Source organism: Bos taurus, chromosome 13, assembly GCF_002263795.3.
Source record: "Bos taurus isolate L1 Dominette 01449 registration number 42190680 breed Hereford chromosome 13, ARS-UCD2.0, whole genome shotgun sequence".
Taxonomy (NCBI): domain Eukaryota; kingdom Metazoa; phylum Chordata; class Mammalia; order Artiodactyla; family Bovidae; genus Bos; species Bos taurus.
The window spans coordinates 72,944,897-72,968,326 of record NC_037340.1 but is presented as its reverse complement, the minus strand read 5'-3'; the positions used below and the strand labels follow the sequence as shown (position 1 = coordinate 72,968,326).

General features: G+C 43.5%; 1 protein-coding gene across 3 annotated transcripts in view; it reads right to left on the bottom strand.

Annotated features, from left to right (window-relative positions):
• PKIG (cAMP-dependent protein kinase inhibitor gamma) overlaps window positions 1-20,318 on the bottom strand; it is an 80,121-nt gene extending 59,803 nt beyond the window's left edge. The window contains 1 exon segment of one of the 3 annotated variants that reach the window (NM_205812.1): window positions 20,216-20,318. The gene's annotated coding sequence lies outside the window, so the exon portion shown is untranslated. 3 annotated transcript variants of the gene reach the window in all.
• Window positions 20,319-23,430: the final 3,112 nt, after the last annotated feature.

The following is a 23,430-nucleotide window of genomic DNA, read 5'->3' as shown; positions in this document are numbered from 1 at the left end:
AACGTAGATCCTGGAGTATTCTCCACCCACCGGCAGACCACTACCCATTCCAGTCCTGTCCGGCTGGTGCCCCTCCCCAGCCTCAGGGCATTCTAAGCCAGCAAGCAGTGAGCATCAAGTCTGGGTCCTGCTCAAAACCCATCCCTTGGGACTTCCCTGGTGGTTAAGACATCTCGCTTCCACTGCAGGGGGCATGGCTTCGATCCTTAGTTGGGGAATTAAGATCCTGCATGCCTCATGGCCAAAAAAAAAAAAAAGAATGGATGCCATCTTCCCTTTGCTGTTTTCCTCTGGCTTCTCAGGTGGTACAGTTGATAAAGAATCTGCCTGTCAATGCAGCAGACTCAAGAGATGCAGGTTCAATCCCTGGGTTGCAAACATGCCCAACGGTAGGAAATGGCATTTGATCCCTGGGTTGGGAAGATTCCCTGGAGTAGGAAATGGCAATCTGCTCCAGTATTCTTGACTGGAAAATCCTATGGACAGAGAAGCCTGGCTGGCCATAGTCTATGGGGTCACAAGAGTTGGACACGACTGAGTATGCACACTGGTTTTCTCATCTCATATTCCATTTCCCCCCATCCTGAGCAGGCTTACCTCTGAAGTTATGTCAGACTCAGTTCAGTCGCTCAGTCGTGTCTGACTCTTTGCAACCCAATGAATCGCAGCACACCAGGCCTCCCTGTCCATCACCAACTCCCGGAGTTTACCCAAACTCATATCCATTGAGTTGGTGATGCCATCCAGCCATCTCATCCTCTGTCGTCCCCTTCTTCTCCTGCCCCTAATCCCTCCCAGTATCAGGGTCTTTTCCAATGAGTCAACTCTTCACATGAGGTGGCCAAAGTATTGGAGTTTCAGCTTCAGCATCATTCCTTCCAGTGAACACCCAGGACTGATCTCCTTTAGGATGGACTGGTTGGATCTCTTTGCAGTCCAAGGGACTCTCAAGAGTCTTCTCCAACACCACAGTTCAAAAGCATCAATTCTTTGGCGCTCAGCTTTCTTCACAGTCCAACTCTCACATCCATACACGAGCACTGGAAAAACCATAGCCTTGACTAGACGGACCTTTGTTATGTCAGAAGCACATCTCAAAATAACCACTCCCTCCTCCAAAGGAGATTTGTGACATGTGCAGCTAATATGACATTTACAAAATAAAGCTCTAGTGCTGCACTGGCTAAGATTCTGCACTTCCACTGCAGGGGGCCTGGGATCGATCCCTGGTCAGGGAGTTCCAGCATGCTGTGCAGTGTGTCCAAGAGAAAAAAAAAATGGAGCACTGGTTACAAGGATAAATATATGTACTTGTCATGTACATTTCACTGTATGTAAAATTTACCCCAGTTAAAAAAATTGTTTTTAATTAATAAGGTGTTAGTCGCTCAGTCGAGTCTGACTCTTTGTGACACCATGGACTATAGCCCTCCAGGCTTCTCTGTCCATGGAGTTCTCCAGGCAAGAATACTGGAGTGGGTAGCTGTACCCTTCTCCAGGGGATCTTCCTGACCCAGGGATAGAACCCGGGTCTCCTGCACTGCAGGCAGATTCTTGACAGTCTGAGACAATAAACAGATCCACAATGCTCCTGTCAGGTTATCCAAAGTTAGCTTGTGCCAAACTTCACCCTCACTCAGCTGTCTTTTGTTGACACTGGAACTTGCTTTGCTTCCTCCAAAGGCAAGCTCTTTCCCACCTCGAGGCCTTCACGCCCATGGCCCTGTCTATCTGGCATCTCCGCTGCCATCTGGCCCCATCCTACTGCCTTTCTTCTAGTTACACCTTTCCTCGTCTAGCCAGGCTCAGTTTGGGTGCCTTTTCCTCCAGGAAGCCTTCCTTCCTCCCCTCATCCTCATGGACGCCCACGTGCTCACACGTGCAGGCCAAGGCGCTTCTCCGCTTCCTCAGCATCCTCTATTCCTACCACCACAGGATTTATTAGGAACACACATCAGAAGGGAAGATCCATGACAGCAGGCATCGTCTTCTTATCATTCACTGTTCTGACCCAAGCACCTGGCACATCACGGATATCAGTCAATATTCACACAACAAATGTCAAATGAAGGCATAAGGATATCAGTCATTCTGATCTAGAACCTTCCTTCCCCGTTTTACTGACTCTAATGTGCTGCTGCTTGAATTCTGTGTCTGTCATCTCAAATCTGACTGTTTAGGCATCACAGGCTCTGGTTCTATTAATAATTCTTCTCAGGTTTCCTAGCTCAGAAGAAATTTTCTAGGTTCAAAAAGAACTGAAGTTGAGTTGACAACATGTGTTAAGTCGATTAACGTGTACGTTTCAGGCTCTCGTCCAATCTCTCAGCCAACAGAATTGGTTTGTCTAGACAAGGTTTTATATGAGATGTTTGGCTACATGGCACTGGTCATTCTGGCCACCCCAGGGCAGCACAGACCTTAGCCTTTCCTGAGATGGAATTAATCATGTGACACCTTCAAGCTTTCATCTTTGGAAAGTAAAAAAAAAAAAGAAAAAAAGGTAAGCCAACTAATTTCCCCCAAAATTCTCTCTCTTGCAAGGTTGTTATGAGAGGAGGGAAGGAAAATGAGATGGATGAGTCAGTGTGAGTCAGTGTTAAGAAAAAAAAAAAAGCCCTCTGTTTCTGGTAAACAGTTTGCTCTTTTACAGACAGGATTGGGATTACTCGGCTCCCACTGCTAAAAATACACAAATAACAGGTGGTATATATTATATAAGTAGTTCAAAAACAGAGACTCAGATCACTGACTCTAAAACGGGAACAGTTAATCAGTGATGGGCCAGACCATCCCCACGGCTTATTTCTTCTGGGAGAGGCTCCCAAGACAAAGTCAGTGCTTCCTTTAAGACAATTAAGATCCTAAATAATCGTACTGTTCATTCAAGTGACCTAAAGGAAGCACTGAGCTTCCCTTATAATCACTACCACTGAATGAGCACCTACTATGTGCTGAAAACCGTCCTGGCACTTCATATAATTCATCTTTAAATTTACAACAATCCCGTAGGATAGATATTATTTTCAGTGTTTTCTAGATAAGGAACCTGGAGCTTACAGAAGGTAAGTGATTTACCCAGGGTCGCACAGTGGCAGTGCTATGACTAAACTCAGATCTCATCTGGAAGCGCTTGTTGCCCTGGATCCCAGGCCCCAGTTCAGAAATATACATAAATCGCTGCAAAGGCATTTTACCAGGCACCACCTGGGATCCAAAGGAACAAGAGGATACCCTATTATCAGGAGAGAAAAGTAAGAAGAAAATGGGACTCTCTAGGAACAGTCATCGCCATTTCCAGAATCCTGAACAAGGCCTATCACATAGGAGTTGCCCAGGGAATGGTGACCGAAAACATATGTAGGAGATAAGGGAAACATACACTCAAATGCAACACGAGGCAGTCTGTGGCCAGTGGCAAGAGAAAGAATGTGTTAGGGGGGTTTAGACTACATCTTGATGCAGGGCTCCGAGGAAGACCCACAGCCAACACGGCGTTTGAGATAAGCTTGACAAATGGACTTTGACAGGTGACAGTGAAAAGTAGAGATCAGTGCAGAACAGGCAGCAGCACTGAGATATACCCTTCAGCACCTCCAGCTAAACAGGGAGAAATAAAGCAATTGAGGGGGCCCTGGGTCTGCTTCAAGTCCCTTTGTATGGAAAAGCACAAGAATTACAAACACTCCCTAGTTGATTCAGACCGGTATAGAAGACATACTTAGTGGTTAAATAAATCAAGAATTATCATATAGTCTTTCTGGAGTAAAGCAGTGGTGGTGGTATAGGGGTAGAATCGAATAAATGGATACATTTATTCAATTAAGTAAACTGAATAAATATGTATACAAATCTAGAACACACATGCTTCTATTACAAAAGGAGCGCTGCAGATATGTTCTACCACCTCCACTCCCTCAATACTGAATTGTTACAGTGAGTGCAGTTATTCTGTGAATCCAAGTTTTCTTCTCATTTAACCTACAGCTCTTTCCTGAGGGGACTAGTTAGGTCAATGACTCACTACACAGACACTGCAGGGCCTTTTGGAAATGGGGAAGAAGGGGAGGGCATATTGGGTTGTTACAATATTTGACGGCTTCCTCATTCAAATGGGTATTTAATAGGTGAGGACCAAGATGTTACAAGTTTTCCTGATGGCTTCCTCCGATGGCTCAGACAGTAAAGAATCTGCCTGCAATGCAGGAGACCTGGGTTGGGAAGATCCCTTGGAGAAGGAAATGGCTACACACTCCAGTATTCTTCCCTGGAAAATCCCATGGACAGAGCAATCTGGTGGGCTACAGTCCATGGGGTCACAAAGAGTTGGATATGACTATGTGTTTAACACACACAAGATGTTACAAGTCCAGCAAATTGTCAGGTAGTCTTATAGGAACATTGCCCTTACCCTGCCTATCTTTCAAATACCAAGATATTAATGTAAGTGGAAAGACAGTTTAAAATTATCTGAGCCTAGAACTTCTTTTCACACAGAACAAAATACTTTTACATGGAGACAATGTATTTTCCAAGAATGCATGGGGGAGGAAGGAGGTAAATACTGTGGATGTAAATATCAAGGAAGATGATGATCTGCTTTGTATTCATAGGTGAATTATGTCAGTACCATATTTTCAAACAGTTCAGCAAAAATTGAAAAACAGACACATATGTTGATAAAGCATATGTAGCAAAATGTTAATGTTGTTTGATGTAGGATTTGATACAGATGCTCACTGAATTCTTTAAGTTTTTTTTCTGTATGTTTGAAGTTTTTCATAATAAAAATCTGGGGGGCGGAAATCAATCCAGCCCCCATTAAATGAGAGGTCCTAAAAGGCAACGAGCACAGACTCTAGAGTTTTTCTTCTCCCACAGGAGATAGAGCAATGAATAGAACAGGCAAGGTTCCCACTATTTAGTTCACCTTCTACTGAGCAAAAGGCAATTAAACAGTAATAATAAAAAAAAAAGATAGTTTCAAACATAAGCAAATTCTATGAATAAAATTAAACAGAGTAATAGGCCAGGTGAACAAAAGTGGGGAAAGTAGGCTACATTAGAGTGGTCAGGGAAGGCTCCCTGGAGGAGGTGACATTTGAGCTGAGCTCTATTACTAAGGTAAATTGGGGAAAGGGTAAATGGGATCTCCCTGTATTATTTCTTACAACAGCATATGAGTCTACAACAATCTCAAAAAGTTAAAAAAAAAAAACATACACACACACCATGGCTACCACTACGAGGCTACTGTGTACAAACCTACATAATATGTATACATACACACAACTTTTTTAACCTTAAAAATCTGTTCTATGTAACCCAGTATTTCCAAAACATCATCTCAGCATGTAATCAACATAAAAACCATTAATGACATATCCCTGATCTTTGTACTAAGGCTTTGAAATCCACTGTGTACAACACATCTCGGGTTGGACCAGCCATGTCAGGCGCTCAGTAAACATGTGCGGCTAACAGCCACCATACTGGACAGCGCCACTTCAGAGCTCCCTGCAAGGCCTTTGATCATGAATGTGGAACTTCCACCCTCATTTCTGTCCGCACATACCTTCCTCCTCCCCTCCCCCAGTTTTATAGAGCTATAATTGACAGACAACACTGTGTTAGTTTCAGGTGTCCCACCATAACTCTTATAGCAGGACAGGAAGGGAACCAGGGAGACCAGCGAGCAGGCCACGGCTGCTGTCTGGCAGCTCACAGTTGGCAGCTGGGGCAGGGTGTGATTTGTTTCTATAGCAACACAACCAAATGGACTGGGTGAGGACAGAACAATGAAAGGGATCAAGGAAGAAGGTGCGCAGCCTAAGCAACCGGGTATTTGAGTCCTATCTAACTCCCAGTGCTGCTGTAAGATTAAAGGAGCTAGAATGTGTAAGACACCCTACACACAGCTAGGCACACAGAAAATGCTCAATATATGCGAAAAATCAAAGAAAAATTCGAACCTAAAGTTCCAACATATAAAAAACTAAAGTGAATCTCAGACACTGGATAAAATCTCCCAGTTCCTCTAGAATTGAAAACTAGTTTCCAACTTCATTTTTCAACAATTAACAAGGAGGATCAAGCAGTATATTCAGACCCCTTTCCAACATCCACTTCAATCAAAAAGACATAAACAAGTATCCCAGTAAAGTAAAGGAGCCCTGCGGCTATAAAAATCCAAAGTTCTTTTGGCCAATCCTTTCAATCTAGAAGTTTCAGTAAGATTTAAATTTATATGAGAAGTGGCATATCTTCTAACACAACACTGGCTAGGTAACATCTGTAAGATGATTTGTGCTGGATCTTTTGAAAAGAAGCATCACCAAAATATACTTGGATTCCAGGGGAAAAAAGAGTCAAGAGCCTGTGTAATAAAACATTTAAATAGAACAGTCTATGGGAAATAAAGCTAAGAGATCGTATGTCATTGGGGCCAGATACTGGAATTAAGAGCTTGCTCTTTTTTGACATAAAACTGCATTTTTATTTATATTTGTTTTTGTTATTCGGAGATACGGAACAAGGGTTTAGTTTCTTTGAATGAAGACGTTTATAAAAAGTTTAAGATGCTATAAATTACAAATGGTAAAAAGACAACATTTTTTACTAACTGAAAGAACAAAAAGCAAACTTTTTAAAAAAGCTAAACCTAATGGCAAGTAATGGTTTGAGAAGGGACTATCTTCCTGAGAAATTAAGTTTGGGGCACTGACTTTCTGACCTGGATTTATTTAACTCTCATACCCAGGAGACCTAACAGTTGATTGTCTGTCCAAACAAACACTGCAGAAATTTATTATAACCATCAGGGATATTCCATTTCTCGTCCCACAGTATCTACGAACTCTTATCTCAGACAGATATGTGTGTGTGTGGTTTGGATGGATGTTCTGCATAATTAGAATTCTTTGCAGTGCTAAGGAGAAAGCAGAGTGTTTAAAACTTAGCCTTCATTTAAAAGAAAATGGATTTTTTTAGAGGGATTCTGGCTTTGGGAAAGCTATTTTTAATTAGGAGTTGAGCAAAGTGTTATAAGAAAAATATAGACAAATGAAGATACTGTTTATATTTCAAAGATGGTGAAACAGATTCTGCTATGAAGTTTTTTCCAACATTAATCCCCTGTAAACCATTTCTTAGGAAAACTATTTTTATCCCTTTATCAACTTGGTTGATAAGTATTTCATTTCCCGTGCAAGTATGGACACGCTATATAAAATGAAATTGTTGTCATGCTTCAGGAACAAACATTTTGCAAATAAAAATGAAGCTTACTGTGCTATAGTATTTGTTAGACGGACAAATGACTCTGGGGCTCAGGAAATCTCAGAACAAGAGTCCATATGAGAGGCACGCTTGACTTACAAAAAGCTCCCAAGAGCTTCAAGGGGTCCCGCCAGATGGGAACACAACCCCCAGAAAACCGGGATTAATGTTAATTAGCCCAGAACACATTTTCAGGCACGACTGCACTGCCTTGTAACAGATCAGATGCTAGTATCATTTTTACTTTTCAGATGCAAAAAACTGCAGCTCAGAAAGTCTGATGGCCAAGCTCCCAAGTAAGTTAAGTGCCACAGCCGCCAAACTCAGCCCCCTGAACCCGCGCAGTAGTGACAGCAGTGGCAAGAGCAGGAATGGCGGTGGCAGGGGCAGCCCCTCAGTTGCACCCACCGCGTGGCTGGGCTTTGTTCTCGGCGCTGTGTGTGTCCACTCATGAAACCCTCACCACAGCCCTGCGAGGGAGGCAGGCAGGTTTGTCTGTGGACCACCAGCCTCCTCTTTCTCTACACTGCCCATCATATATGCCCTGCTGCCTTCTCCCCAAAATCAAAATGGGCACCCCAAAGCCTTCACGTTCTCTCTACCCAAATCAAAAACTGGTTCTAAAATGTTAATTGTTGAAGTTTAGATGATGTGCACTGGGGGTTTCTTTACACTCCTCTAGGTTTTTTTTTTTTAATATTTATTTATTTGGCTGCCCCAGGTCTTAGTCGCAGCATGTGAGATCTAGTTCCCCGACCAGGGATCAAACCTAGGCCCCCCTCTGCACTGGAGTGTGGAGTCTTAGCAACTGGACCACCAGGGAAGTCCCTCTATGAATGTTTATGTTTGAACATCACCTTATAAACATTTTTTTTATGCTTTCCTGTGGAATCTGACTTAACTAGAAGACTATCCACTAACAATGAATTCAAAGGAAATGTTCTGAAAGATGGTTATGTAATAACAGAAAATGACAAATTCGTTCATTCATTCCATGAACATAAATTGAGGGCCTGTAGGTTAGGATCTGTAAAGGTCCGATGAAAGACTGCTGTCCTCAACAGGCTAAGAGTTTAGGAGTAGATACAAAACAAATGCAAAAATAAGTATAGAGGAGTACTATTTGTGATAAATGCTATTTTTAAAAAGGTTCAAATAAAGTGCTATGTGAATTGGAAAAAGAAGTGACATCAGAACAACGTGCATTACGGATTTTTCTAGGACAGTACGAAATTTTTGTGTACCAAACAGTAAATATCATCTAGAATCCGAGAGTGGCCACAAGGAGAAATGGGCTAAACCCAAAATCACAATTGGCGCTGGCAGGCCCACATGCCCTCTTTTATGGTATTAAGATGATTTCCAGACTGAAATTCAGGCCTCTCAGTAAAAAGGCGTTGACATTCCTCCCAAGTCCTTGGATTAAAATATACTGATTGGAGAAGGTCTTTCTGTAAAGATCAACAGCACAACACCCAAAATACAAAAAATGGAGAAATAAATGTCCAACAGTAGGGTTTGGTGATAATCATTCCTGTCAACTGATGCACAGTAATCTCTACATAACAATTTAAAATGAAATAAAGTAGAAGCTCTCTCCTTGATGGGATCAGGACTAATAACGGTAGAATCCATTAAAAACAAAAACAGCCAGGTAAAGGAGAGGACTCATTGAAAATGTACGTTACTTGCCAAATATTTGATAAGGGACCAAGGTGGTTTCTTTGAGAATAAGTTCTAGCAATTAAAGTTTCTGCATGACCACACCCAGGAAATGATTTCCAGTTTTCACTGAAAAGCCACTTGTGAAGTTGTACAAAGGCAAAAGGGCTTTCCTGGTGGCTCAAACAGTAAAGAATCCGCCTGCAATGCAGGAGACACAGGTTCGATCCCTGGGTGGGGACGGTCCCCTGGAGAAGGGCATGGCAACCCACTCCAGTATTCTTGCCAGAGAATTCCATGGACAGAGGAGCCTGGCAGGGTCCAATCCAGGGTCGAATCCATGGAGTCGAAAAGAGCTGGACATGGCAAAAATTCTACATTTTGATTAATTTTTTTCTCTCAATCTTTTCAGAGGTCTCTTCCACCTCTAAAACTGACAAGAACTTTTTAAATACTCATTCACCTTTTGGATGGGGGTGCATGGACTCAGTCATGTCTGACTCTGTGACCTATGGACTGCAGCCCACCAGGCTCCTCTGTTCATGGATTTCCCAAGCAAAGAAGACTAGTGGGTTGCCATTTCCTTCTCCAGGGGATCTTCCTGACCCAGGGATTGAATACAGTCTCCTGTATTGGCAACCGGATTCTTTACCACTCAGCCACCAGGGAAGCCCACTGTTCTAAGAAGCTCACTAAGAAGCTCATTAAAGAAGTTCTTTAATAGGTAATAACAGTCTTTTACAAATAAGGAAACTGAGGCACAGGGAAGTTAAGTAATTTGCTTGAGATAATACAACTAGTAAACAGCAGATTGAGAATTCAAACCCAGGCCATCTGGTCCCAGCTTAGTGACTTGAACCATTAAAACTCCCTAAAACCAAATGGTGAGCTCAGCTGTGTACTGGTGCTCGAGAGCAGTACTAGCCAATAGAAGTTTCTGCAATGATGGAAACGTTTTATATCTGGGCTGTTGAATTCAGTGATCACCAGTCGCATGTGGCTATTGAGACTGAGAGACTGGATTTTTAATTCAACTTTAATTAACTAAAATTTAAACAGTCAGGGAGCTTCATTGCTGGTCGAGCAGTTGAGAATCTGCCTGCCAATGCAGGGGTCACAGGTTCGATTCCTAGTCTGGGAAGTTCCCGTGTGCTGAGGAGCAACTAAGCCCCGTGTGCCACAACTACTGAGCCAGCACTCTAGACCGTGAGCCACAATTACTGAGCCCCTGTGCTCCGGAATGAAGCCCATGCATCTACAGCCTGTGTTCTGCAACAAGAGAAGCCACTGCAATAAGAAGCCTGCGCACAGCAATGAAGAGTAGCCCCAGCTAGAAACAACTATAGAAAACCTGCGTGCAGCAACGAAGACCCAGCAGAACCAAAAATAAATTAAAAAATGAACAAATCTTAAAAAAAAAAAAAAAAAACAGTCACATATGGCCAGTGGCTATTGTATCAGACAGCAAAGCAGAGCTATTTTCTAGCCAGGAACATTCTGAAGGCTGTGGAAATTAAACACTAAGTTTTACAGCAACAATGGAGAGGCTTTCATTAAGTGGAGATTGGACTAGAAGCTCCTAGTCGGACACGACTGAAGCGACTTAGCAGCAGCAGCAGCAGTGTAATATTAGGGCTTCCCTGATGGCTCAGATGGCTAAAGAATCGGCTTGCAATGCTTGAGACCTGGGTTCAATCCCTGGGTGGAGGGAATGGCAATCCACTCCAGAATTCTTGCCTGGAGAATCCCATGGACAGAGGAGCCTGGTGGACTACAGTCCATGGGTTCACAAAGAGTCTGAGCGACTAACACAGACAGATTGTAATGTTAACCAAATGAAGAAACACTTGTGATGTTGTTAAATGGAAAATATGAAATTATAAGACATTGTATCAAGTATGTCTCATTACTGAATTAAAAAAACATGAATAAAAAGACAGTACACTCATTCAAGACTGGCTTCTTCCAAATGGAAAGTATGGAGGTTATGGCTGGCTGCCTTCAGAGGTGGGCACTGCACATCACCAGATCTGCATTTTCCCTCTGTTTCACAGCAAGGTATCCCTCTATTGTTGGTAACAGTGGTGTGTCCAGCTAAGAAAGGACATTCAGCAGCCTCCTCACAGACATAAACGGTTAATGAGGTGTAAGCTGTACGTGCTGGCCGAGGCTTCTGGTATTTGAAAGGGTGTCCTTGGCCCTCCCTTCTACTTCTTCCTGCTTCAAGGAAGGACTGTTTGGTTGGAGAGCCAGAAGCCCAGTTGTGACCTCAAGGTGACCATGAGCGTGCCAGCCATGTTATAAGGACAGTGAAGCAGAAACAGAGAAAGATCTGGACTGTGGCAGTCCCATGCCAGCAAGATTGCCTATTTTGGACTTGATGTCTTTTGAAAGAAAAATAATTTGTCTTAAAGCCAACCCAAATCCTAGCTGACCAAACTACTTGGTATCCATTCCTCCTATTCACAGAAAAACTGCCTAACAGACATGCAATTCTGTTCTGGATTGGCCTAAAGATAATTTCATCCCAGTTGTAAATAACTTCTTTAAAAACCAGGCTGAAGTCAACAAGGCATGGCGTTGCCCTGGTGACAGGAAGTGGCTCGAGAAGTGGGCACATGACTCGATTCAGGCCAATGACATTGCAGGATCAGTACTGGGGGCGGGGGATGGAAGAACAGAGGAAGTAAGAATCTTTCTATTCCTTTGGTAGGTGCTGTACATGGATCTGGGGCCCAGAATTGCTGCCCATATTTTGCTGCTGGCCCGAGGATGAAGCCAACACCCCAGGGAGGGCAGAGCAGCCTGAGACAGCGGATTATGTTAATGATAAAGTCTGTGCTGCCTCTGGGATCTTTATAAGTGCCACAAAATATCCACAGTACAGAGAGATCATCTTAGAGGCAAGGGACTAGGTGCTGAGTGCTATTCAAATATTGTGAGAAAGGCAAATAAGGGAGGTCTTCCCAAGGGGCATGCAAAGTCAGGCACTGGGTCTTTAACAGTTCTGTGACTTTTCCATGAAAAGTGAAAGTGTTAGTCACTCAGCTGTGTCCAACTCTTTATGACCCCAGGGACTATAGACCACCAGACTCCTCTGTCCATGGGATTCTTCAGGCAAGAATACTGGAGTGGGTTGCCGTGCCCTCCTCCAGGGGATCTTCCCAACCCAGGGATTGAACCTATATCTCTTATGCCTCCTGCATTGTCAGGTAGGTTCCTGCGCTGGCCACCTGCGGAGCCCACTGGAGTGGGTAGCTATTTCCTTCTCCAGGGGATCTTCCTGACCCAGGGATCAAACCCAGGCCTCCTGCATTGCAAGCAGATACTTGACCATCTGAGCCACCAGGGAAGCACATGCCTTTTCCATACCAGGTCTGATAAAGAAGTTACTACACACACAGTAAGGTACCAAATAGTGAGTTATTTAGAAGAACTTTTTGTTCTTCTGGTCTTCTACAGGCTTCTGCCAAGAAAGGACTTCCCTGGTGGTCCGGTGGTTAAGAATTCCCCTGCCAATGCAGGGGACATGGGTTCGATTCCTGGTCCAGGAAGACTCCACATGCCTCGGAGCAGCTAAGCCCCATCAGCTGCAACTCCTGAAGCCTACGAATCCTTGAACCTCTGCTCCAGAACAAGAGAAGCCACTGCAACGAGACGCCTGTGCGCCACATCTAGACAGTAGCCCTTGCTTGCAGCAACTAGAGAAAGAACACGAAGCAAGAAGACCCAGCACAGCCAAAAATAATACATACACTTGTATAAAAAAAGGTCACTGAATAAGTGGACATGTTTCAAAGGCATTACAATAACCCTAACAGTTAGCAGATAATGTCAAGTGCTTACTAACTACCTGCCAGACCTTGTGCTGAGCCCTTTACTTTCATGCAATCCTCACAAGAGACGAGGAACTTTCATTATATCCATTTTACAATGAGGAAATGCTGAAGCTTAGAAAGAAAATTTAATTTTTTTTTTTTTTAAAAAGAAGCAGACTCAGAACAAACTAGTGGTTACTAGTGGGACAAGGGAAGTGGGAGGGGCACTACAGGGGTGGGAGAAAAAGGGTTATTGCGGGATTATATGAAATCATATTTGTGACAGAATTTAAAGAAATTTTCACTCAATAAAAAAATTAAAAATAAATAAAAAGATGATCCTCCTATTCAAATGCTAATCACAATAAGGGCTTTTCTATGAGTTACCAAGGAAATTAAAACATTAAAAAAAAAAAGGAAAGAAAGACTAAGTAACTTGTAGAAGAAAGTAGAAAGGGCCAAGACTCGAACCCATGTCCAAAGGACTCCGATGCTTCCTAATCAAGCCTTCGTACTGCTTCCTCTGGATACATAAAAACACATCTACGATTCTCCTGAGACCGCGCTGTTTCAAAATAATCTGTTCTCTTGACCCTCTAAGTACACTATACTCAGACCACAATGGTTTGGTTTGGAAAAGATGGCCATATGCACCACATACAACAAGCAGAGCTCATCAAGAAACACTGAATGTTAAACCCTATGCACACAAGACAATACAATTACACGGGGCTTCCATGGTGGCTCAGGTGGTAAAGCGTCTGCCTGCAATTCGGGAGACCCAGGTTCAATCCCTGGGTCGGGAAGATCCCCTGGAGAAGGAAATGGCAACCCACTCCAGTACTCTTGCCTGAAAAACACCATTGGCCAGAGGAGCCTGGGGGGCTACAGTCCATGGGGTCCCAAAGAGTTAGACACGACTGAGCGACTAATCTATGTTGCAAATCAGATCACCAGCACTTCTTTTCCAAGCTTCCTTTTGGTGGCAGGTAGAGGTACACAGCAGGCAGGCTTATGGAACTGGGCATGGGAGAAAAGCAGATTAACTCCCGTAATGCTGGAACTCCTCTCCCAAACAGTTCCTCTACCTACTAATCCCCAACCAACTGCAGGTACAGTTTGAAAAGCACTGATACAGTGTGATTTTGCCAACACATAAGACCAACCCAGGAGAGCAATGCTGTGAGCAACCAGTATTGAACTGAATATATAGGCTCTATTCTCTGAGCACATACTGAGAACATGACTCAGGATTGGGGCTTCCCAGGTGGCACAATGGTAAAGAATCCGCCTGCCAATGCGGGAGATGTGGGTTCGATTCCTGGGTCAGGAAGATCCCCTGGAGGAGGGCATGGCAACCCACTCCAGTATTCTTGCCTGGAGAATCCCATGGACAGAGGAGCCTCGTGGGCTACAGTCCATGGGATCACAAAGAGTCAAACATGACTTTATGACTGAGCACGCACACGTCATGAAATAGTAAGTAGATCGAGGCAACGATCATTAACAGCTGCTAAAACCATTTTGTGAAAGGCTGATGAGAAACTTATAATGAAGGGATCATGCTAACAAACCCCTGAACCCATGATCAATCTTACCAGGTGAGAATCAGCCTTTACTGCCTGCTGATATGATACACAACACCACTCATAAAGAGCAACGGCCAAAAAAATAAAGGGAATGGAGGAGGACATTAGAGGGATATAACCAGGCAAATCCAGAGTAGCTGGACGGGACAAATGACCTGAGTTTTCAACACATGAAAGGTAAGGGGAAAAAAGAACAGGCAAAATTGCTACAGATTCTAAGACTTACGCGACTATCACCCAGATGTGATCCTTGTTTAGATCCCAATTCCAACAAACCAAGTGTGAAAGAGGTCTATGAGATAACCAGAAAACTGAGAACCAAATGGATACAAGGTAACGTTGAGGAGTCATTCCTATTCATTTTCTTAGGTGTGATCATAGGGGCGAAAGGGGAAAGAAAAAAATCCTTCTCTCTCATATGCATATTAAAGTATTTATAGATGAAATGATACGATGTCTTAGGATTTGCTTTAATATAATCTATGGTGGGGAGGGAGTGGAGGGTATAGATGGAATAAAACTGACCATTTGTTGGTATCTGTTGAAGCTGGGGTATGAGTATAAGGTATGTATTATATTATCTTTTTTTACTTTTGTATATGTTTAAAACTGTACATAAGAGGCGGCTATAATATAAAAAGAAAATAAGAAAACCTAGATTCAAAATCCAGAATTTATTAAATGTAGGAGCTAGGAGGTTTCTTAAAGCCTCTGAAATTCAATTTCCTCATCTGAAAATAGGAATGATAATCCCTATCTAAGAATTATTGGAAGGAATGAAATGAGATCGTGGGTTCACATCTTGTGGACATGCAGCTCTTAAAAACTGCAAAATGCTTATGAGATGTCAGCACAACAGTTAGTTCCCTCTCTGGGAGGCTCTGGAAGCAGAGATATTACAGGTTTGTGGGAGGAGAAGTAGGTAATGAGCTGAATCCATCTGGACTCTTAACAATTTTTGCTTTGTAGTAAGCATTTGGTAAGACACTGTTTACCTCATTGGCCCCCTTTTCCCCAAAGGACAAAGATATTTGCAATTAACTGAAGGTCTGTAACTTGAGTTGTTTATATTTCTTGTTTGCTTTTCCAATTATATTTCCCCTGCTAAAGGTAGAAAGTCAAGTAACAGGAGACTGTGTCGTTAAGATAAAACTGAATGCAATTAGGAATCAACGTAATCTAAACAGGACTTTAAAATATTTCAGGTGCTTTTAGAAGAGTAGATATGCATCTTTTAGCACCAATGCTTTGTCTCAAATAAGAGGAAATTAACAAAGGTTCAAGTCTAAGTAACACAAAGGGAAATTTTGCACTCTGGCTTCAGCTCGCAGAATGGATTGGCCACGGTGATCTTTCTATAACTCGAATGTGATTAAGTCATTTCCCTTCTTTTCAATGGTTTCCTTCTACTATCAGGAAAGAGTCTAAACCGCTGAACAAAAAGGCTCAGGTGGCTCTCTAACCTTATTTCCTCCCTCCTCCCCAAGTCTAAATCCCATGGACAGAGCCTGGCAGGCTACAGTCCATGGGGTCGGAAGAGTCTGACACGTCCGAGTGACTTTCACCTTACTTCACGTCCCCAAGTCGAAGCCCTTTCTCCCCACAGGCCCCCAAGGCTTTGTCCTTCACGCCTTTCTCCCTTACCTCTTGGTTGTCAAGTCCTGTTGATTCTCCCGAACGGTCTCTCAAATCAGCCCACTCCATTCCATTCCTGCAGCCACTGCCCCAGGTCTGACCTTTTTTTTTTCAACCTTTATTCCCCCATCTCCCCAAATAGGATATATCCTTATTGGTTTTTTTTTTTTTTTCTGATTATGAAAGCCATTCATGCTCATAAAAAAGAAAACTAAGGCAATAAGGAAAGGAATAAAAAGGTCCCCATGGATCTCAGGACACAAAGAACTTATCTTTCTGGCACATTCATTGTCTGTAGCAGCATTACTCAAAATAGCCAGAAGGGGAAAGCAATGCAAATGTCCATCTATGGAATGAATAAACAAAATGTGTTCATACATACAATGTATATACAAAATGTGTATATCCATACAGTGGAATATCATTCAGCCTTAAAAAGGCAGGAAATGCCGACATGCTAACACTGATGCACCTTTAGGACATTATGCTGTTGTTGTCGTTTAGTAGCTAAGCAGTGTCTGAGTCTTATGTGACTCCATGGACTATAGTCCGTCGGGCTTCTCTGTCCATGGGATTTGCCAGGCAAGAATACTGGAGTGGGTTGCCATTTCCTTCTCCAGGGGATCTTCCTGACCCAGGGATCGAACTCATGTCTCCTATATTGGCAGGCGGATTCTTTACCACTGAGCCACCAGGGAAACCCTTAGGATATTATGCTCAATGGGAAAAAAAAAAAATCACAAAAAGATAAAAATTGAATGATTTCACTTATATGAAGTATCCAGAGTAACCAAATTCATAGAAACAGAAAGTAGGATGGTGGTTGCCAGAGACTAGGGAGAGGGAGAAACATGGAGTTGTTTTAATGGGCGTAAAGTTTCAGATTTGCAAAATGAAAAAATTCTAGAGGTTGATTGCACAAGGATGTAACTATCCTTAACACTATTAAACTGTACACTTAAATATGGTTATGATAAATTTATGGATTGCTTACCAAAATAAAAAACTGTCTTAAAGAACTCATCTCGGGACTTCCCTGGTGGTAAGTCGCTACGCTATGGGAGTGACACTATGCAATGGTATGACACCACACTGCCAACGCACGGAGGGTGGGTTCAATCCCTGGTCAGGGAAATAGATTCCATGTGCCACAGCTAACAAGATCACTCCTGCCACAGTGAAGATTGAAGAACCCGTGGACCACAGCTAAGACCAGCACAGCTAAATAAAAAATAAATATCTTTTAAAAATAAAATAAAGAACTCATCTTTCTAGACGTCTTTCCTACCTATATATATATATATATATATATATACACACACACACACACACTTAGAAAACACCAGAAACCAAGTAAAATCTGTTTTTACACTAAAACATCCTTCTCATATCTATGGCTCCCACCTTCTTCATGGCTGATCGCACCCATCACATGACCACATCATAATTTAGCCAGTCTGTTACTAGTTTTTCAATATTATAAAACATCATAGTCAACATCTTTGTATATTTTCTCATTATGTCTCATAATAGACATCTGGTTTTTTTACATGCTTTATTCCTGGTATCAATACCCTGATTTTCCCAAAGAAAAAATTACTTCCTCTTCATACAAACACACTTCCTGACCTATACTCCCCAACCTCCAGCCAACTCTTGTCCTATCTGACTAGCCTGGGTGCCTTTATTTTAAGGTTTAGTCTTTATTTATTTTTCATGTTGCTACTGCCATTTCACCTACAATTCCATTTTCTTACTCCTACTGCTGGTATAAAGCTGTTGTTTTTTGTCTCTCTTACAGCTTGCTTATTTTTAACTCAATTCTCTTGGATTTTTTCCAGCAGATCATCATCTCATAGGTAGACAATCATATCATTTAAGGAATGATTAAGAGCAAAAGCTCTGGGCTCAGGCCTGGATTCAAATCCTATGTAACCCGGGCTAAGCATTATCCCCCAATGTCCTCATCCATAAGCTGGGAATTACACTAGAGGCGCTCTCTCTCCCAGGGTTGTTGTAAAAAGCATGCTTTCAACTGAGACTAGTGCCTGGAGAGGGCTTAACACAGTGCTACTTCAATAAATGTCTCCTATTTGATGAGAAGGAATATAGAACTTTCCACATTTACATCTTTATTTTTCTGCTGGCATTACATGGGCGCATTCCTTTTCAGCAATTACCTTGCTTACCATATGTCCAGAAAGAAGAAGAAAAAAAAAAAACCCACGTCATCAGACTCTTTGTAAAGGATCTGTGCTGTGGATCGTATCCACTCTCACATTTTTGGCAAGTTGTTTGTGCCATTTATTTTCCCCTGAGAAAATCTCCTGTATTTTCTCAGTCTCTCCCTCCCTTACTGGCTCTACCATCAGCATTTACATCTGCTCCTGTCTGTCTTCTGCTTAAAAAGACTTCACCTGATTCCCCAACTGCTCTCCAGCCTTCTCCTCGCCTCTCTTCACAGCCAAACTTCTTGGAGCTGCCTACACGTTACTTTCTCACATCCCACTCGCTCCTCATTCCACTGACATATTACATTGAACCTTTGGAAGATGCCGATATTATAGATTCCGCCCCCATCATTTCACCAAATCTGCTCAATTGGGTTTCTCGGTGACCTCTATATTTACTTAAGCAAAAGGCACATTTTAACATGTAACTTAGTTTACTTGAAATCTCAACTGCATCCAACAAAGTGGATCTCTTCCTTGGGCTTTCCTTACTACACTCTCCTAGCTTTCCTCCCACTTCTCTGGCCATTTCTTCTTGGTGTAGTTCTAAGTGAATGGTTCTGCCAAGAGTGTACAAGATAGTGACCCTGAATGATGTGGGCCTTAAAAAAAACAAAAACCACTCTCTGGATGGGTCTCTTCCAGTACTGATTCAGTTCTAGCTATACTGGACTACTTCTGTCTCTATGAATGTACCTTTGAACATGTCTAGAATACATGCCATGAGGGTAGGAACCTGATTCCTTACACAGGGCCTGGCATGTAACAGATGCTCAATAAATACATTTTATTTTGAATCACCATAAATGAATAGCTGCAACGTGAAAAACAGACTGGAGGAGTGATGAGACCAAGAGAGAACAAAAACCCCTGATCTTTTGGAAACCACACCTCTGATCACACACACACACACACACACACACACACACACACAACACATACTCACTGCCCTGATTTAAATCCTTTGGTGTTCCCCACCAACCCTCACGACAAAGTCCAAACTTACAGGGAGACACAAGAATATCTTTCAGAAAGGCACCTGCTTCTCTCTCAGACACACCTAGCTAGACCACTTCCACTTCCCAGAATGTTTCTAACCACTAATAGATGTCCAAAAAGCCTGCACTTTCTCCCCAGAACCTTGCACTGGTCTGTTCTCTCTGCCCAGAACACTATGCACTCCACTAGCTTCATCTTCCGGCCAATACAAAGGTAGCTGTCACGTCTCATTTCGGAAAGCATCTTCTTTTGGAATCGCTCTTTAACCATCCTCCCCAACCTCATCTCCGGAAATCTGGGTTAACTGCCTTCTCTGTGTATTCACAGTCCCCTGAATGTCCAAAAATCATAGCTGGAACCACAATGAGCTCCTATTTATACCTGAACACTGTGGAGTTCCCTGAGGACAAGATGTCTCATTCACTTATTTTTACCCCTGGCGATCAGCCCAGGCCCTGGAACACAACACATGCTCGATAATGGACCTTCTTTAGTAGTAGTAGTAATAATAATAGCTCCCGAGGATTGAGGGTTTAGCTGCAAAGATCTGAAATACATTATTTACTTTGTAATAACCTTTTAAAACAGGTGCTATGATTGTCCCCATTCTGCAGATGGGAAAACTGATGTACAAAGAAGTTAATCCTCTCTGGCCCCCAAAGAGTCCTACAGACGCACATTTTCGGCAGTTCGGAGTTCTTTCTCGACCCCCAAATAAGACGTGCTTTAAAAAAACTTTTGAATCAAGCCAATTGCCCCCACCCCCATCCCTACCTCCAACATAATGAACGCAAAGCGACTCCCCGCCCGCGCTCGACGGAATTAAACTGCTCGAGGGGCTCCTCCCAGGCGCCAAGGATGGAGGAGGCGGGGAGCCGAGGATAAAGGTCAGGCCCTGTCTCCTTTCCGGAAATCCCAGCGGCCCAGCCCCTCGCCCGCTGCGAAGAAGCGACGCCGGGAGCCGAGCGTTGGGGCTGCGATTGCCCGCCCGGCCCCTGCTCACCTGCCGTCCCGCCGGCCAGCGGAGCCCGGGCCGCTGGCCCGCAGCGCCTCCCCAGGGCTGCCAGGCGCCCGCCGAGCGCAGCGGAGCCCGTTGCCTTGGCGACTGGAGCTGCCGAACTCCCGAGGCTCGCGCTACGGCGGCTCGGAGGGGACCAGGAGGCTTCGCGGCCCCTTCCGCAGCCCCCGAGCGCGCCGAGGAGGGGCAGCGGGTGGAAGTCCCAGTTCTGAGCCGCGAGGGACCCGGGTTGGGGGCTGGCAGCCTGAAACTTGGCCCGGAGGGACGGGAGAGGGAAGGAAATGTTGAGGGGGAAAAGGGGACAGCCAAACTGGGGGGAGGACTTGTGCTTCGGATCCTGCCTGTGCCTCAGTTTCTCTCTCTGGCACCTGAGATGGAGACTATTCTGGGAGAGATGACGGAGCCGCAGGCGGAATCTTGCTAGACTGGGAATATTTAAAGAAGAAAACTGATGTGGGAGGGGTGGCGCATGCCTCTCTCTTTAATTTCCGAAGCAGTGGTATGACAAAGAATTCTTTTTTTTTTTTTGGCCATGCCCACCACCCGTGGGTAGTGAAAACTCCGAATCCTAACCACCTGACGGCCAGCCAGTTCCCCAAAGATTTTTTTTTTTTTTAACTGAAACCAAAACCAAACCAACCAACTAAACAAAACCCCTTGTTTCTTTGGGTTCATGGTGAGAATGAGTTCACCAGATTTAATTTCAGTGTGAGAAATAACATACTGTAACCTGTGATCAGCAGTTATACGTCGTGGAATAATCCTGCAGATAATCTTGGGACATGAACATAAAGGATATTCATTAGTTCATTGTTTATAACAGTAGAAGGGCTGAGAAGAAGCTAAACATCTAGGACTGATGAATTAAGTACATTATAGTACATCCATAAAATGGATTATCATAGAATTAAGGAGGACTGAAATAGACGTAGATACAGTTTAGCGATAGACTGGTCTTCAAGCTATGCATACAGCTATCAACGGAAAAAAAAAAAGTACAACCTGAAAGTTGAGAATTTTGGCAGACAAAATTGAGGACTTAAGTCCAGGACACACCCTCTCAGATAGCTTTGAGAAACTTCTCTGAAGAGAACAGGGAGGATGCGGGATATATTGGAGTTTTTGCAACACAGATTACTGTTAAAGAAAACCAGACATCTCAAGTTTAAGAACTTAGCGCTTTTCTACGTATGGGTCTGCCCTTTCTATGCAAGAGTCTGGGCACACTGAAATCATTCCTTTGATAAGCACGTTAACTACCTAGGTCCAGTATCCAGATTTCCTTCATCCTGAATTCCTTCAGGTGCACAGCTGGAGTGACTGCAGTGGCCAAGGGTTTTGTCTCCATCCTGAGTTCCTTCAGGGCTCACTGTCCTGGGTGGTGGTAGTGGCTTAATGGCTGCAGCATCCTTTGTTTTCTCACATGTCACTTAGAAGTTGGCACTTACCGTCGGTACTTGCTGTCTTCCTTTGCTGCAGTTAAGAGCCGCTGCAGTTGCTGACCTTTCAGCACCTCCTAAAAAGAAGTCAGAGATGGAGATCAGCAATGAGGCACTCTGTGCTCTGGGAATAACTGGTAAAACAGGTCTCCAGATAGTTAAATAGTTTCAAAAGACGGTTTTATGAGCCCAAGTCTTGCATTTCATCATATCTAGAAAAGCACTAAAATCTTTGCTGAGGATGTCTGCTTCTCATGACTAATCTTCATGAGACTAGCAGCAGCAACCTTCGGCAAGAATCTGTGCCTGATTTTATGTACTTCCCCATCATCAAAATCACATATATACTGAACTCCACCCTGCGTGCCCCCAGCCCAGCACTTCTCAGAGCTGTCTGAAATGCTGTCTCCCAGGTTATAGTCCTTATTTTGCTCTCATGTGTGTTTCTTTTCAGTCGACACATAGCAGGCAACATTTTCCATTTCATACAGCAACAGTCTCCTAACTAGTTCTGTCTTTGCTCCTGCTGTGACCTCCAGCCCTGCCTCAGTCTCCTCTCTACCCCAAAACCAAAATGATCCTTTTAAAATGTAAATATGATCACATCCTTCCCCTGCTCAAAAACTTTTGAGTGTACTGAATAAAATCTAGAGTTGCCATGGTCAACGACAGACACCACCGCCCACAAGGTGAACTACCTCCATGAATGCCTGTCCCATACGATCTCTCACCATGTTCCCTCTTGCCCATGCTCCAGCCACCCAGTCTTTGTGGTTTTTAAGTTAAGCAAACTTCTACGTGGGATTCCCAAGTGGTTTAGTGGTAAAGAATCCGCCTGCCAATGCAGCAGACGCAAGTTCCATCCCTGGGTCAGGAAGATTCCCTGGAGGACAAAATGACTCCAGTATTCTTGCCTGGAAAATCTCAAGGACAGAAGAGCCTGGCAGGCTACAGTCCATGGGGTGGCAAAGAGTCAGACACAACTGAGCGAGTGGGCCTGCGTGCCTACTTCCATCTTGGGGATTTTCCTCCTGCTGTTCCACATTGGAAACACTTTTCCTCCAGATAGTCCCATGACTTCCACACTTCCTTCAAATATCTGCTCAAATGTCAGTCTTCAAAAAGACTTGTCCTGACTGCTTTCTTTAAAAAAGGCCCAGCAACTCTGTCTTGTCTTCTCCTGGTTTATTTTTCTTCACAGCTCTTGTCAGTATCTGATGTCATTTTATACAGTTATTTGTTGCCTGTTTCTTTTGGTTCCCAGTGAATTTAAGGTTCTTGGCTCATCTTGAAAGAATTCAGAGACAAGCAAGGAGGTTAAGAAAGTAAAGTGAGAATTTATTTAAGCAAGAATAGTTAGTTAGTTAGTTCAGTCACTCAGTTGTGTCTTACTCTTTACGACCCCGTGAATCACAGCACGCCAGGCCTCCCTGTCCATCACCAACTCCCGGAGTTCACTCAAACTCACGTCCATCGAGTCAGTGCTGCCATCCAGCCATCTCATCCTGTCGTCCCCTTCTCCTCCTGCCCCCAATCCCTCCCAGCATCAGGGTCTTTTCCAATGAGTCAGCTCTTCACATGAGGTGGCCAAAGTACTGGAGTTTCAGCTTTAGCATCATTCCTTCCAAAGAAATCCCAGGGCTGATCTCCTTCAGAATGGACTGGTTGGATCTCCTTGCAGTCCAAGGGATTCTCAAGAGTCTTCTCCAACACCACAGTTCAAAAGCATCAATTCTTCAGTGCTCAGCTTTCTTCACAGTC